The sequence below is a fragment of the Vipera ursinii genome, assembly GCF_947247035.1.
Source record: "Vipera ursinii genome assembly, chromosome: 6".
Classification (NCBI taxonomy): domain Eukaryota; kingdom Metazoa; phylum Chordata; class Lepidosauria; order Squamata; family Viperidae; genus Vipera; species Vipera ursinii.
In genome coordinates this window covers 63,700,614-63,716,151 of record NC_139515.1, presented here as the reverse complement: position 1 = coordinate 63,716,151, position 15,538 = coordinate 63,700,614, and the positions used below count along the sequence as shown (strand labels likewise).

Below are 15,538 nucleotides of genomic sequence, written 5' to 3'. Positions count from 1 at the left end.
GAATTGAAGCCTTTGAACTATGGTGCTGGAGAAGACTCCTACGAGTTCCTTGGACTGCAAGGCGATCAAACCGGTCAGTCCTAGAGGAGATCAACCCTGACTGCTCTTTAGAAGGCCAGATCCTGAAGCTAAAACTCAAATACTTTGGCCACCTAATGAGAAGGAAGGACTCACTGGAGAAGAGCCTAATGCTGGGAAAGATTGAGGGCAATAGAAGAAGGGGACGACAGAGAATGAGGTGGCTGGATGGAGTCACTGAAGCAGTAGGCATGAGCCTAGATGGACTCCAGAAGATGGTAGAGGACAGGAAGGCTTGGAGGAACATTGTCCATAGGGTCGCGATGAGTCGGACACGACTTCGCAACTAACAACAACAACAAACTGCTCTTTTGCTCCAGGTCTGGAGAAACCATTTCTTGGCAGCTGTCAGCAGAATAATACAGTTGTGCTGACTTACCCATTTTGACACAAAGGAAGCAATACACGGTGTTATCAAAAGAGAGGGCCATAAGACTCTTGGCAATAATTGAAATTCTAGAAATCCAAGAAAGAGTTATCTTCTCAGATTACTGCTAAAGAAATAAGGTAATGAGAGATAAGTACTGTAGATCACCTTCTACTTCAAATACTCATCATTGTCTGAAGAGAGTACCTATTGGTTTATTTAAGTTAAAAAATCTGTAGTAATTTTGTACTGCTTATTTGCAAGTCCCATTGATTTCAGCAGGAGAGAATTAAGGGTAAATGTCTCCAGATTTCCATAATTATATATGACACTAGATAATATAGCTTTTGCACCAGGCCTCCAACGTGGAATGGCAGGTGTTAAAATGATACGGTTTTTAGCCTCATGGTGTTTCACTAATTTTCTATCTTCATTATTTTAAAACTTGCCCACCCTACTTAAGTAGCCTAACTGAAATGAATATAGTTAGTGACCATGAAAATTAGAGTGAGAGAAGATGGGACAAAAAAATAAAGATGCTATTGGGATGGAATATTCCAGAAAAGAATATTGAATAGAAATGCTCCATATTTCAGTTTGTTCTGTTCTTGCAACCACACTGGCTTCAGCTGCAAGGCATTAGAAGGTACAGCTTTGTCAAATGCTATCATTTTCTATTATATGCAGATTAAACTGCTATAAAATCCCAGGAGCAAAAGTTAGTGGAGAAAGAGGTTGGCAACCCTGCGACTACACATGCCACTTCTTAAAATGTCCAGATACTCCTCAGTTCTTTCTATCTTGTGACCATTTCATACTGAGCAGAATTTGGTGACAAAGAGCTCTTTTGAAATTACACTAAAATATTGAAATATACATGTTGATTCCAGTCCTCTCCTGTTTTATTCAGCTTTTGGGGAAAGTTTTATCAGGCTGTTGGCACAGAGCAGTTTTATGTAGCCTCCAGTGCCTTACTGGGTCACAGCACATAAAACCTTTTCCTGGTCTGATGTGACTCAGATTTTGAACCACCTTATCAAATACCAGGAACTTAGAAGCTGCTTCTTAACTTCTGTGGCTGAAACCCTTGTTTACCAGCCAGCAGTACTCAGCCTGTTGGTCTTCAGATGAAGCACAGGCAAACAAGTAGGGAAGTCTGACTTCTTAGCTGATGGCTGTGCCTCAGCAAGGAACCAGTAAAGTTAGTGGTTCAAACATCTACTAATCACTTCCCTTAATGTGGGAAATGAGTTCTGACAGAAGGCTGGACCAGCAGGTTTTGCCCAAGAATTTGCCTGTATGCACTCAAAGGGGGGGGTTTGAGTACCAGGTCAAATCAGATGTTAGGATAAATTCACTTGAGTACACCTGGGAGATAGGGGAGGATCTAAGCTTTACCTCCCAGGGTCTGATCCTAGGAGCAACCGCTTTTCTCCCCCACAAAAAAATCTTATGCTGAAGAGCTGTATCTTTCCTCCCTTCTCCACAGAAGCTGACATGGAAATGTGATATTGAGCTTCACATTACAGCCTCTGCCTAAATCTGAACTAGTAGTGCAAAAGTGGGGAGAATATAGTAGAATAGGAATTTTTTTGAGCTTCTGCCATTGTTTGCAGGATTTCCCTGCTTCTAGTCACTCCTTCCAACTGCTATATGCACTGTCTTTTGATATTGTGTTTCTTTGAAAAAAAGAGTGATATAAATCCCTTCTCATCAAATGCTATTTGTCACTTCCAAGGAGATATGCAGAACATTTATTTACTTTTAACATGCTATTTACTTCTTCTTGTAATTACTCTTTTACTCAGCCCAAGTCAAAATGCCAGGATATTGAAGGGGAAGAGATATGCCCACCCCATCCTGAAGTGATCAATAAGAGCCGAGCACTTCTCTGTCCCTCAATGTATTATCACCAATGTCATTAACAAGGCATCATAAATCATTTGTACAACAACATGTGAATTTGGAAAAGAGGGAAAATGCCATTAAACTGGAACAATTAAAGATGAATGTAAGTTTCCTCTTTAGGGGGCTGGGACTCACGTTTTGCTTGCCCTGCATCATCCTCAAATTGGCCTCAGCCCACCTACATTGAAGTATTTAGCATAACGAAAATATAAACAAATTTTTAAAAGTCCTCGTTCAGCAAATAACTGCCAACCCCTACTTTAGCAAATGAAAAAACAGGATAAGTTAAGATTGTTTTTTTAGCTTAATTTATGTACAAGATAAGACTAATAGTCTCATGCATACTTAGAACAGAATAGAGCTGGAAGGGACCTTGGAGGTCTTCTGCTTCAACCCCTTGCTCAAGCAGGACACCCTATACCATTTCAGATAAGTGATTGTCCAATTTCTTCTTAAAAACCTACAATAAACCTAAAAACCTCCACAACTTCTGGAGGCTCCACTGATTAATTGTTCTCACTGTTTCTCCTTAATTCCAGGTTGCTTCTCTCCTTGATTAGTTTCCAGCTATTGTTTCTTGTCCTTCCCTCTGGGTTCTTTAGAAAATAAATTTATTTATTTATTTATTTGTTTGTTTTATATACCGCCCTTCTCCCGGAGGACTCAGGGCGGTGTACAGAGCAAAGTAAGTATACAATAAAGCAACAATAAAACAAATAAAACCCCAAATCTATCAGGCCAGGCTGGCTTGCTGGAATAGATAGGTTTTTAAATCACGCCGGAAGGTGCGAAGGTCAGGGGCCATCCGGATTTCGGCTGGTAAGCGGTTCCAGAGGATTGGTGCACCCACCGAGAATGCTCTCCCCCTGGGGGTCACCAGCCGGCATTCTCTGACCGGTGGCACCCTGAGGAGGCCCTCTCTGTGGGAGCGCACAGGACGGAGGGGTGTTGACGCTGGCAGTAGGTGTTCCCGTAGGTAATCCGGACCCATGCTATGTAGGGCTTTGTATGTCATCACTAGCACCTTGAATTTCACCCGGAAGGCAACTGGAAGCCAGTGCAGCTCACGGAGCAGAGGTGTAATATGGGAGTATCGGGAAGCCCCCAAAAGCGTTCGTGCAGCTGCACTCTGTACCAGCTGAAGCTTCCAAGTGGTTCTCAAGGGCAGCCCCATGTAAAGAGCGTTTGACCCTCTCTTCTTTGTGGCAGTCTCTCAAATACTGTAATATTGCTATCATGTCATCCCTAGTCCTTCTTTTCTCTAGACTAGCCAAATCCAAATCCTGCAATTGTTCTTCATACGTTTTAGTCCCCAGGCCTTTAATCATCTTAGTTGCTTTTCTCTGCACTTTTCCCAAAGTCTCAACATCTTTTTTGTAGTGTGGTGATCAAACCTAGATGCAGTACTCCACGTGTGGTCCTACTAAGGTGTTAAAAAGTGGTATTAATACTACACTTCATGTGATTTTGATTCTAAGCCTCTGTTTAGACAACCCAGGATTGTATTAGCTTTTTTGGCTGCTGCCACACACTGCTAGTTCATATTTAAGTGATCATCCACTAGGACTCCAAGGTGTCTTTCACAGTTACTGTTTTTGAGCAAGATTTTGCCTAACCTGTACTTGTATCTTTGGTTTTTCGTGCCTAAATGTAAAACCTTGCTTTTCTTCACATTACATTTCATTTTGTTGAAAACGTTTTTTTTGAAAATTTTAAATTTTAATTTCATTTTCACGTTATTGTTTTTCATTATGTTACAGAGGTGTTTATATTTCAATTTCATAAAATTAATAAAAGCATTAGAAAAAAAAAGACACTACAGCAGTGAGGATGAGAAAGGGAGGAAGAACTGAATCACACAGACCTTCCCCAAGTAAAGGTCCATTCCTGTACATTCACTAATGTTATATGTTTGGAATTTAGCAGATTTCTAATCTAAAGCTAACTTTTTGTGCCAGTTATGAACAGAAAATATGGAAAAACCCTTTTCAGATATTCTAACAATGTAAATACTCCTCTTGTATATCCTCCTAGCTCAAATTAATCTCAAATTACCAGCAGTACATAAAATCCCCCTGATTGTCTTGGCTGTTTACTTGTTGGACACAATGTTACTATTCCTACAAGTTTCACATAGTAAAAAGCTACTAGAACTGGGTAACAAAAAAATCTGAACATATAATTCAGGTTTTGCATCAAACATCTGGGACCCTTATTAAATGGGGGAGAGGGTAGCATCCATTGTTTGATTCTCAATTAAACTCAATGGGAAATTCAGATTTTTTAAGTCAATAGTTAGAGCTGGGTTCTCAAACAAACTCTATACACATCCAAGGTTGAATATGTTTGTTTTTTAAGTTGACCAGTTGAGAACTGAGCCAAATACAATAATTGTGCAAGCCCATACTACAGACAATATCCCGGCTTGGTTACTATGACTCTTATATGTAACAGTTTCAAAGAATCATGAAGTAAAGTAGGATTTAATATGTCTTTTTAAAAAGCCCTAAAAATGCAAAATCTGGGATTACTCTGAATAAAAGCCTACATCTTTTTCTTGTGTTTCAAAATCAAAACAAAGCAGTGGTATTAGTAAAGGTGGTCACTACAAATACTTAAAAAAAGCTTTATGTTGTTTCACTTTTGTATAGCCTTATTTCTAGGCCAAATGAAATTTGTTGGGTTTCTGATTCATTGAAATCAGTCTGCCAGTTATCCAAGACTGGAGGTTTTCAAGACAATATTGGACAGCCATTTGTCTGAAATGGTATAGGGCAGGGGTCCCCAACCTCCGGTCTGTGGACCAGCACCATGCAGCAGCATGCCAGAAACCGGTCTGCGCATACAAGCAAAGCTCCATCTGTGGGATGCAGGCAGTACATGAAACTACACACCCTCTAAAGGTAAAAGGTAAAGATTCCCCCGCACATGCGAGCTAGTCATTTCCAACTCTAGGGGCCGGTGCTCATCTCCGTTTCAAAGCCAAAGAGCCAGTGCTTGTCCGAGGACATCTCCGTGGCCATGTGGCCGGCATGACTAGACACCAAAGGCTTACAGAACGCTGTTACCTTCCCACCGTAGTGGTCCCTATTTTTCTACTTGTATTTTTACGTGCTTTCGAACTGCTAGTCTGCAAAAAAAACCTCTCTCCATGGAACTGGTCTCTGGTGCTCAAAAGGTTGGGGACCTCTGGTGTAGGGTTTCTGCCTGGGCAGTGGGTTGGATTAGAAGACCTCCAAGACCTTCCAACTCTGTTATTCTGTTATTCAGCTGAAGGCTAATGATTTGTTTTTACATATTATCTAAGTAAACATCAGATGATAATCATAACACTATATGTTTTGGTGGTTTGTCCTTGGATTTTGGTAATACAATTTGGGGAAACTTCATGGACTATAAAAAAAGTAATTATATTGCCCACATATTACTCCAAATGATGAAGGACAAAGTGTCGATATGGGCAATAAATAAAATACATCTATTCAAAAATTAGTTCCAATGAACACACTAAAATTTACCTTATAGGTAAATGTATATAACTTTGCAATCCTAATTATTTGGAGGGTCTGTTGAGAATCAGATAGCACAGTGATTAGCTTTAGTTAATTTGTGAAATGATGTAATAGTTAAGTTAATGGACTTGGATTATGGAAATTTAGGTTCAAATCCCTATTCAAATATGTGTGACATCTCACCTCACCTCATCTCACAGACGAGCTCAGACTTTTAGCTGACCATAGTGTCCACTGAAAATCTATTATGAAGACAAGCTAGAGGAAACACATATTCCACTTGAAAGTTTAGAGAGAATTTTTTTATATAAGTGCAATAGATAAATAACTTTATGAACAACAGGATCATTTTGAGAAATCTGATTTATCTCATCTAAGCAGGGTTAAGTCTTTTCATGCCAAGTTTTACATTTAAGATGACAATAACTTCCAATCTTTCCTTTTACAGTACCTGAGCCAGTGTTTTTTCACTGAAAATGTTTGTGGACCATGATCCAATAATTAAAAACAACTTTTAAAAAAGCGTGATGAAGATTTCTCTGCTATTTCCTGATTTCACAAGATTTAAGATTTAAAATCTTAATCTATTTTATAATGATTGGAGATCTGGGCCACTTTAAATGTGCATGGTTTATTTTATGCTATGTTAGTGTTTCCTTACTTCATTTTTGCTTAGCCAGGATTTCTCACAGCGCCAGTGGTTTCTGGACCACAGCCTGAAAACCATTTATCTACAGTGATCATCTTAAATGAAACAAGATAAAATTGAAGTTAGTGAGATTTAGAAAAAGGGGAAGACTAAATCTGACCCCCAGAAGTTGGCTATATCATAGGAAGCTTAATGTGGGAACAGTGGAATTTGGACTATGTGTCATACTGACTGACAGGTCAAACATAAGGCCCACTGGCTGGATTTGGGGGTTCCCTTTGCTGCCCCAGCCCTGCCCAGCCTGGCCGGGCAGGCCCCCCAGGCACATGCACAGGAGGCAGTGCCGCCCAGCAGAGATGGGGGGATGCACACGATCGTGGATGGGCCTGGGCAGCCTTGGTACTGATGGGGATTAGGCTTTCCCTGCTTGGGGGGGGGGCTGTCTTATGCCTGGATGTGCTCTACCACCTCTACTTGGGCTTCCTAGCCAGCTACTTCACTTCCTTCGTGATGGGGGCCCCTGCAGCTCCGGGTGGCAATGGCGGCCTAATGAATCTGCACAAGCTGCTGTCAACCTTGGTGATGGGGCGGCCAGCAGCAGGGCCAAGGTGCATCAGGTGCATCAGGTGCACCCATGAGGGGACTGAGATGACCAGTGCAAGCAAAACCAGACGGGACAAAGTAGGCATGTCCAGCGGTCCACATCATGTGCCTCCCCCCTGACTCTGCCTGCTGCCCATGCCACCACAATGCCTGCTGCTTGGAGGGCTGGCCCTGTTGTTGCAGTGAGCTACAGAGTCAGAGTGTTCCAGCTGAGGGGCTGGCAGGCTTTGGCTGCTGACAGACCCCTTTGGCTCCCACACACTCACTGCCCTGTGTATGTGGGATCTGATGATGTCTGGCAGCAGCAGCTGCCCCGACACCTACCTCACCTTTAAGAAAATTTTTTAAAGTGCAGTAAGCTCCATTTAACAGATTTTTTAAAATGACAGTTTCTTCTAAGAAAAAAACCAACCCCAGCTAATCTAAACATCAGCCTGTAAGATATTTAAGGAGATATTTTTTAAGGCTTTGAAAATATATTGACCTTTTGAAAAAGTTGTGATGTTTGTTGCTTGAGGAATGTTTACACTCATGTGTGAGCTCGCACATTTTGGTTGACTGCAGTTCTTGGGAGGCAAAGGAAGCAGCGTGGGTGGTGGAGGGTGTTGTGGTCCCCATATGTGTGAACTGTAGGCAGGCCTTAGAGCTAAAACAGATAACAGTGGAAAGCAACTGAAGTGCGGTACTAAATATTGGCCTATCAGCTTGGTGTTTTCATCAGTCACTCCGCTTTTTCTTTTAGCAGCTCATTTGGCCATCTCAACCTCTTCCTTGAGTTGCCTATATGTTTTCTTCTAAAACTCAGAAATAACTGGGGCTACATTCAAAAATAAGTAAGGAGGAAAGAGGAGATATGTTTTATGTAACTATTTGAATCTTCCTGGGTAGTGTTTCTCTCTAGCCACATTTGGCCTGATTAAGATTAATCTTTTTTAAGCTAGCTCTTTGCAGAATTACGGGACTACAATTTGGGTGCTACGTAGAAACAAATATGCAGGACTCTGTTTTCTTTGGGATATGCTTCCAACAGTTCCTCTTTGTTATCTGGCTTTCCCAACCTATAGTTTTCCCCAGAAGTTTTAGGACAACAGATCCTGGCATGGAAAGAACCTCCATAGCTGTTTTGAACTTAATATTTACATGTATAACAAACCATATTGTTAGAATTATTGAGAATCCAGCAACATATTTTACTATGTTTATCTACAAATAGTGAAGGTCACAGATTGTTTCCACTGCTCGTGGCCAGCTCACTTTTTCTTTTTGTTATTGTGTGAATTAATATTTTTTATTATCTATAGCTAACAGGTTAGTTAATTCTGAAGTGGGTTCAGCTATTTCTTATAGAATGCATAACTTTCTCAGAATTCCCCAGATTGTCTTGAAATTCTCAGAGGATCAACACACCTTGCAAAGACCAGGTTCGGAGAAGCTGCATAAAAGAATTTGGAATCCTCACATTATAGCTTTATCAATGACAATTAACTGGAGTGCTTATATTAAAATCCTTTCTTCAGAAATAGAAGGTGATCTTGTGGATGCATCATACTCTCTTCCTTTAGAAGTAGGATATTGGTTATGGTGAATATGATCCAGCATGTCTTTCTCATTGTCTCTGTTTCTGTCTCCATCTCTCTCTTTATGCCTATCTATCTGTCTATCTATCTGTCTATCCACACAACCCATCTGGAGCTTGGCTTTTGAATTAGCTTGGCCAACTAAAGCCCTTCAGAACTTCCTAAGCAAACCAAAAGACTCATCAAGCCCAGAGAAAAAACAGGAGTCATCTACAACATACAGTGTAAGAACTGCAACAACCACTATGTAGGACAAACAGGCAGAAGACTGGCAGAACGTATCCATGAACACCAACTGGCAGTCAAAAGGCATGATGATTTTTTTTAAATTTCACAACATATAGACAGATTTAACCATAAAATGTTAACCATAGTTTCAACTGGGGAAAATGTGACAATCCTAGATCAGGCCAAATCCAAATATGTCAGGGAATTTCTAGAAGCCTGGCACTCTGACAAATCAGCCATCAATAGACACATAGATATTGACAACATCTATAAACTGCAAAAGAGACAATCAACCAGCCCAAAAGGGAAAAGGACTCCAGCACCTCTCCACCAGTAATGAATGAATGAATGAACCTTTATTGTCAAAGTACAACCATGTATACATTGAGATTGGCTGAACCTCCCTTCGTTCCCCCTCCCCACAACTCACAGTGACAACAAACCACCACCTTGTTACACCATGTGAGCTAATTGCACAACACACCAGCCTCACAAGTCAGTCATACATAAAGTTATTTCCTGTTCAAGAGCCTGACAGCCCATGGATAAAAGCTGTTCTTCAGCCTGTTGGTACGGCTGGCTATACTCCTGTATCTCCTACCCGATGATAGGAGAGTAAAGAGGTACCAACCAGGGTGTGAGTCGTGAGCACTCAGACCAGCATAGATTAACTCCAAAGGTTAACTTCAGACCAACAATCAAGTAAGCATTAGCCCAATCAAGAAACTGCTAAAGAATCATTAGTAAATAGCTGAACCAAAGAATCCCTAAGACCACCAACCCCGCACCAACCAGACAGGCAAGGCCCCAGAATATAAATTGACAGCAAACACTGATGATGTTATCTATTTAGGGTAATGAAATGTCTGCAAGAAAACAAAGAAGCTCAGAAAGCATCGAGGACCCATCATTTCAACCCTGAGCTACAAATATTCTTCTTCGTTGGTATACTTTACTTCTGCTCAGTTGTATGGCCCACTACTACACACTATAGTGTGGAGAAAATATTGTTCTCCCTAGCATTACTCCCCATTGTCTAGAATCAAACCCTTGTTCACATCAAACCATGGGTAATCCTGAAATCAAATTATTAAATAAAATAAAATAAAATCAAAGAAGTGAAATAATTCTCTTTCTCCTCAGTGATACTGTAGGTCTAGGGCTGAAAGGATTTGGGTAAGACTTAAGAGGTAGAAAGGACAATAAGATTGTAATTGTCAGTTGAAAAAAGATCAGAAGTCACTTAAATATTGAGTTTAATTTCTTTTTCTTTTTCTGTCTTTTTTTTCTCATGAAGGAAAAACTCTTATAAATACAGATTTTTAAAAAATGATACTGTAGCTGTAGATGCAAAGAAGCATTTTGCTCAGTTTGGAAATCACTTTATCCAGTTCTATTCAGATCTGCAAATCAGGGCAAGATATTATCTTTTTTCTTCAAATGGAAAACCATATTAAGAGAACTTTGTTTAAACATACCTGGCATGGAAATGCATGTAAACCTATACTGAATTATTTTCAATGGATATTTGGATTTTTACAGATTATTTTTATTTCTCTATATAATGCTTTTGTATCCTCCTTTCTTTTCTTTCCTTATTTTTTTTAAAAGAATAAGGATCATTTACCCTTTTAAAGGCAGGCCCAATGGCTTGCCTTCAATTCTGGGGCATCATCCATTTCCAGAACATTTCCTCAATAGACCTGTCTCCCAGACTTTAAAAAGATGTAGCTTTTATTTATGAATAATAGAATTCTGTCAGAAAGGAAAAGCTTTCCTGAAAGTATTAATTCCAACTTAATTTAACTCACATGTACCCATTCCTTCATTTTATTGTTTTTATTATAAAAATTGAATACCATGAATTATCATATTAGCAACATATGGTAAAATACCATAAGTAACGTAACCATAAAATTTCCCATTTTCATATATATATATATATATATATATATATATATATATATATATATATATATATATATATATATATATATATATATATATATATATATATATATATATCAAAGAGTGAGCAGGCAATGAAAAACAAAGTCCTCTTTCTTCCTAATTTCTTTTAACCATTTTTCAGTTAAAGATCAATTTGTTTCCCCTTGTCTTCCAGCAATTGGGTTTCATCGCATAGTATGTTTCAACTATGACCAACTACTCTCATATCGTAGATTCCAACTAGCACAAAATACAGTAGGTTCTTGATGCAGCTGGTTCTCTCCAGTCTTAAAAGGAAATTTTATGAATGAATGAATGAATGAATGAATGAATGAATGAATGAATGAAGAGATAAAATTACAGAAAACATTTTTAAAAGAATGCTTTTTTTCTCCACCACCAGAATGACCCTTGCACAAAATTTACTGAGCTTTCCAGATGCTTCCTGGGGATGGCTCAAGTTTTGCTTTTGTATCTCCAGTTTTTGGTACAATCAGTATGATTTTGATTGGTTCCATTCCTGCCAACTGCTGCTTGAGGCAATGAATCCATCACTTGATAGGATCTGCCATATAGGTCTAATGCAACATGTTCGAAGGATACTAGATTGGGAAAGGCTGTGCTAAACTATGATATAGCAATATAAACATCAAATATTGTCACCTTCTTTTCTGATTCCTTCCCCAGCTCAGGTTTTGCACTGGTTGAATTAACAAAAAGGAATGGAAAACCCAATATTAAACTCCTAGACCTTTTCAACAGATTTATTTTTATTTATTTATTTATTTTAATTCCATTTATATCCCGCCCTTCTCCAAAGACTCAGGGCGGCTTACAAGTTTAGCAGTAGCCTTCATTCTATGTATATGCCTGCTTATTAGGGATTTCACACACACACCCAAGCGGCATTATTACAAAGTCAGCTTAATTGCCCCCAACAATCTGTGTCCTCATTTTACCTACCTCGGAAAGATGGAAGGCTGAGTCAACCTTGAGCCTGGTGGGATGCGAACCTGCACTAATTGCAGGCAGCTGGTGTTACTTAAGGAGGCATTAGCCCACTGCTCCACCAAGATGATACATAGAAATAAGAAACTGGATAGATAGACTTGTAAGGCCTGTGTTCACCATCAAGCCTTTAGTGGGGCATAGTATTCAAGCAGAACCTTCTGTAGGTTTGAGCTATGTATGGAACAAATAACCAAAAGCATCCAATTCTTATTTTGTACAAACTGGCAGTACCTTGATTAGCATTTACTAAGATTTGTTTGAAAGACAGAATGATAAAAGAAAACATGCTCTTGGTTTGCTTTTGCCATTAGGACATCTATGCAGCAATTTGGGAATAAGAAAAGAGTAGTTCTAGAGCAATTTACCTTTGTGAATGTGATGATCACCTTGGAGGAAGGCACTTGCTTATTTGAAGACATGTTGACCTGCACAGCTAAAGTGACAAGCATAATACAAGACTAGGTGGGAGTAGAATACAGGATGGGCAACATAGCAAAGTTTAGTTGTTTTAGACTTCTTATAGAATCAAAGAATTCTTTATTGGCCAAGGTTGATGGGACACACAATGAATTTGTCTCCAGTGCATAAACTTACAGTGTATATATAAACAGCAAATAATAGATCATAGATCATAATAAACAACTGATAAATTATAAGAAATCAATGGGAGAAGATAGTAGGAAAGATGAGATGATGAAAAAAGATGTACTCCCCAGATATGAAAGGAATCCAATTGTCTTTCTTTGTTATGCAGGATTTAGAAAATAAACCAAGAGAAAAAGGAAGAATAATGGAGAATCTTTCACTTTCCTTTCTTTGAAGAACATGCGGTAATGTGTTTTTGTTCCTGTATTAAAGAGACCTACATCTAGGTGTGGTATATCACTATGCTTTTAGTTGCACACAATTTACTCACCTGGTACTTTCTCACTAGCTCCTTTAAACTGGTGTGGAAACCACAATCACCAGAAAAGCTATAACAGTTGAAAAGGCTGGTCCTGATTGTGATCAGAATAACAGAATAACAGAGTCGGAAGGGACCTTGGAGATCTTCTAGTCCAACCCTCTGCTCAAAAAGGGAAACCTATATCCTTTCAGACAAATGGTTGTCCATCTCTTCTTAAAAGAGATCTCTTAAAGAGACGTGGTGGCTCAGTGGGTTAGGACGCTGAGCTTGTCGATCAGAAGGCCGGCAGTTTGGTGGGTCGAATCCCGAGTGCCGCGTAACAGAGTGAGCGCCTGTTACTCATCCCAGCTTCTGCCAACCTAGCAGTTCGGAAACACGTAAAAATGCAAGTAGAAAAATAGGGACCACTACGGTGGGAAGGTAACAGCGTTCCGTGTGCTTTTGGCGTCTAGTCATGCCATCCACATGACCACGGAGATGTCCTCAGACAAGCGCTGGCTCTTCGGCTTTGAAACGGAGATGAGCACCGGCCCCTAGAGTCGGAAACGACTAGCACACATGTGCGGGGGAACCTTTACCTTTACCTTTAAAGAGACCGCTCTAAAGTATGTTGGCTGGTGAATTCTGGGAGCTGAAGTCCACTCAAAGTGGCTCAGGTTGAGAAATTTTACTATAAAGTCATAAATAGTAATTTAATTGGTCTAAATGGCTCAGATTTGGATAGATAAGCCCCTTCTTATATGTACTGTATTGTCACCAGCTGCAGTATTTGGAACAGGATATCAGATAATGGAACACCCTTTTAGAATCCATATGATCCATTAAAAAGCAAGCTGTTACTGTACTTGATTTTAATTTTTGAACTTCAGTTCTTTCAAGTTGGGATTGAAAAGCAATGGCATGATAGTTAAACTATTACTTCCCCCATTTAGAAATTGTTACTGAGTGGGAGGGTAAAAAGTCTTACAAACAAGGTTAAAATTACCCAAAGGATCTGGAACTGATTACTGCCCTAGTATTAGAATATAAGGCCAAATACTGTAACACTAATGCAGAAGATTGATTAATCAAATATCTTTACATTCTTAATATAAAAAGGTTTTTCTATGGGACTCCAAATTTTACTGAAGCCACAGAGGTCAGAAAGGGGATATTTTAACTTTTATTTTATTTTTAATCTAAATTATACAACCCACTACCTCTTTAGGACCTATTATAAACCAGTATAGATTGGGTAACATTTAGAGATAAGCTGTGGCACAAAAGACATTTAATAAAAAACATCAGAATTTGGTGTCCTTCACAGTTGGTTTTTATGACTGGTAATCCCAAAATATTGAGGTTCGGTTCACATGATACTTTTATTCGTGGTTAACCATGATTTATTTATTAACATTTTTAGGCTTACATGGCAATATAACCAATATGGCTAAGGATGTGGTACATATCCAATTATCAATTTCTTCTAGAATAAAATTAGTGATTAAATCGATTTAATCCCAATGTTATATTTTGACTTCACAACCCAAGCTAAATCAGACTCTATCTTCTGTCTGTATGGGAATATATAAGTACTGGCACATATGTATTCTCCACACTATGCGTAGGAATTGTAGTTAAGAATCACATTATAGCTCTGTACTAGAATGCAGCAAGTCTTCAACTTGTAGGCTAGAACGCACAACTAGTGTATTTTGGATTTTAACAATGGAACTACCGGTACTATCCTGTAATACCGGTAATATGCACATGTATTGTGCATATTAGACTCACTCCATCAAATCCGTGATCTCACCATCTTCTAATAGACTTACTAGGAGCGACAGATGGATGAAGTAACTTGAAGAAGACAACCAGTCCAGGCTGTTCTTGAGATAGCCCTGGCTGGCCTAGATTATGTGTAGAAACCAAACCACTTCTGTTCCAAGAAACACTTTCTTACAAAAACTACTTTTGTGTATGTAGATTTTTATCAGATGAAAAACTTGTAGGAAAGAGGAAACCACACATTGGGGTCAATGCTTAGGGCCAAAATAAGCATACTACCACCAGCCACACGTTTTGTCAAGACATCCTGCATAAATAACATGTTTATCTTCTTGAATGTTGAAAAGACAGTTACCATGGTTTACCTATCAACTTATCCCATCCATCCATTTATTTTATGCAATTACAATGCTGCCTCAATTACAAGATTCTGGTGGTATGGATGGGTGGATGGATGGATGAAGAGAGGGAGGGAGAGAGAGAGAGAGAGTTTAAGGCACCGGGCAAGACACTGTGTCCTGCCTTAGGGACAGTCAGCTTGGGCCAGTTGCTCTCTGTCAGTCCTGGGAAATAGGCAATGGCAAACTAATTCTGAAATCTTGCCAAAAATACTGCAGGAACTCATCCAGGCAGTCAAGTCAAGGAGTCAAGACAAGTCATGTATATTTGATACTAAAATCAGGCTTTCTGTTCTATTTTATATGCAAAAAGAATAAATATACATACAAAACAGGATTGCCACTAGCATATCTGATTTCACACAAAGCACAATTCCTAGCTGGAGCATAATGACTATTTTGGTTCTTCAAAAAAGTAAGAAAAAGAATATTAAAATGAAGCAAGCTTTTATTTTCTTATATTTAATACATTGATTGTTAATCTTAATATGATGTATGAGTTGCACATGACAACAATTTCATTAGTTTTCCGAGTGAGATTTGTTAAAATCCTAAAAAAGGCATATTTATTCCAATATATGCT

General features: G+C 39.0%; 1 protein-coding gene across 1 annotated transcript in view; it reads right to left on the bottom strand.

Annotated features, from left to right (window-relative positions):
• SSTR3 (somatostatin receptor 3) overlaps nucleotides 1–15,538 on the bottom strand; it is a 364,665-nt gene that overhangs the window by 309,765 nt on the left and 39,362 nt on the right. The gene's annotated exons all lie outside the window — the stretch shown is intronic.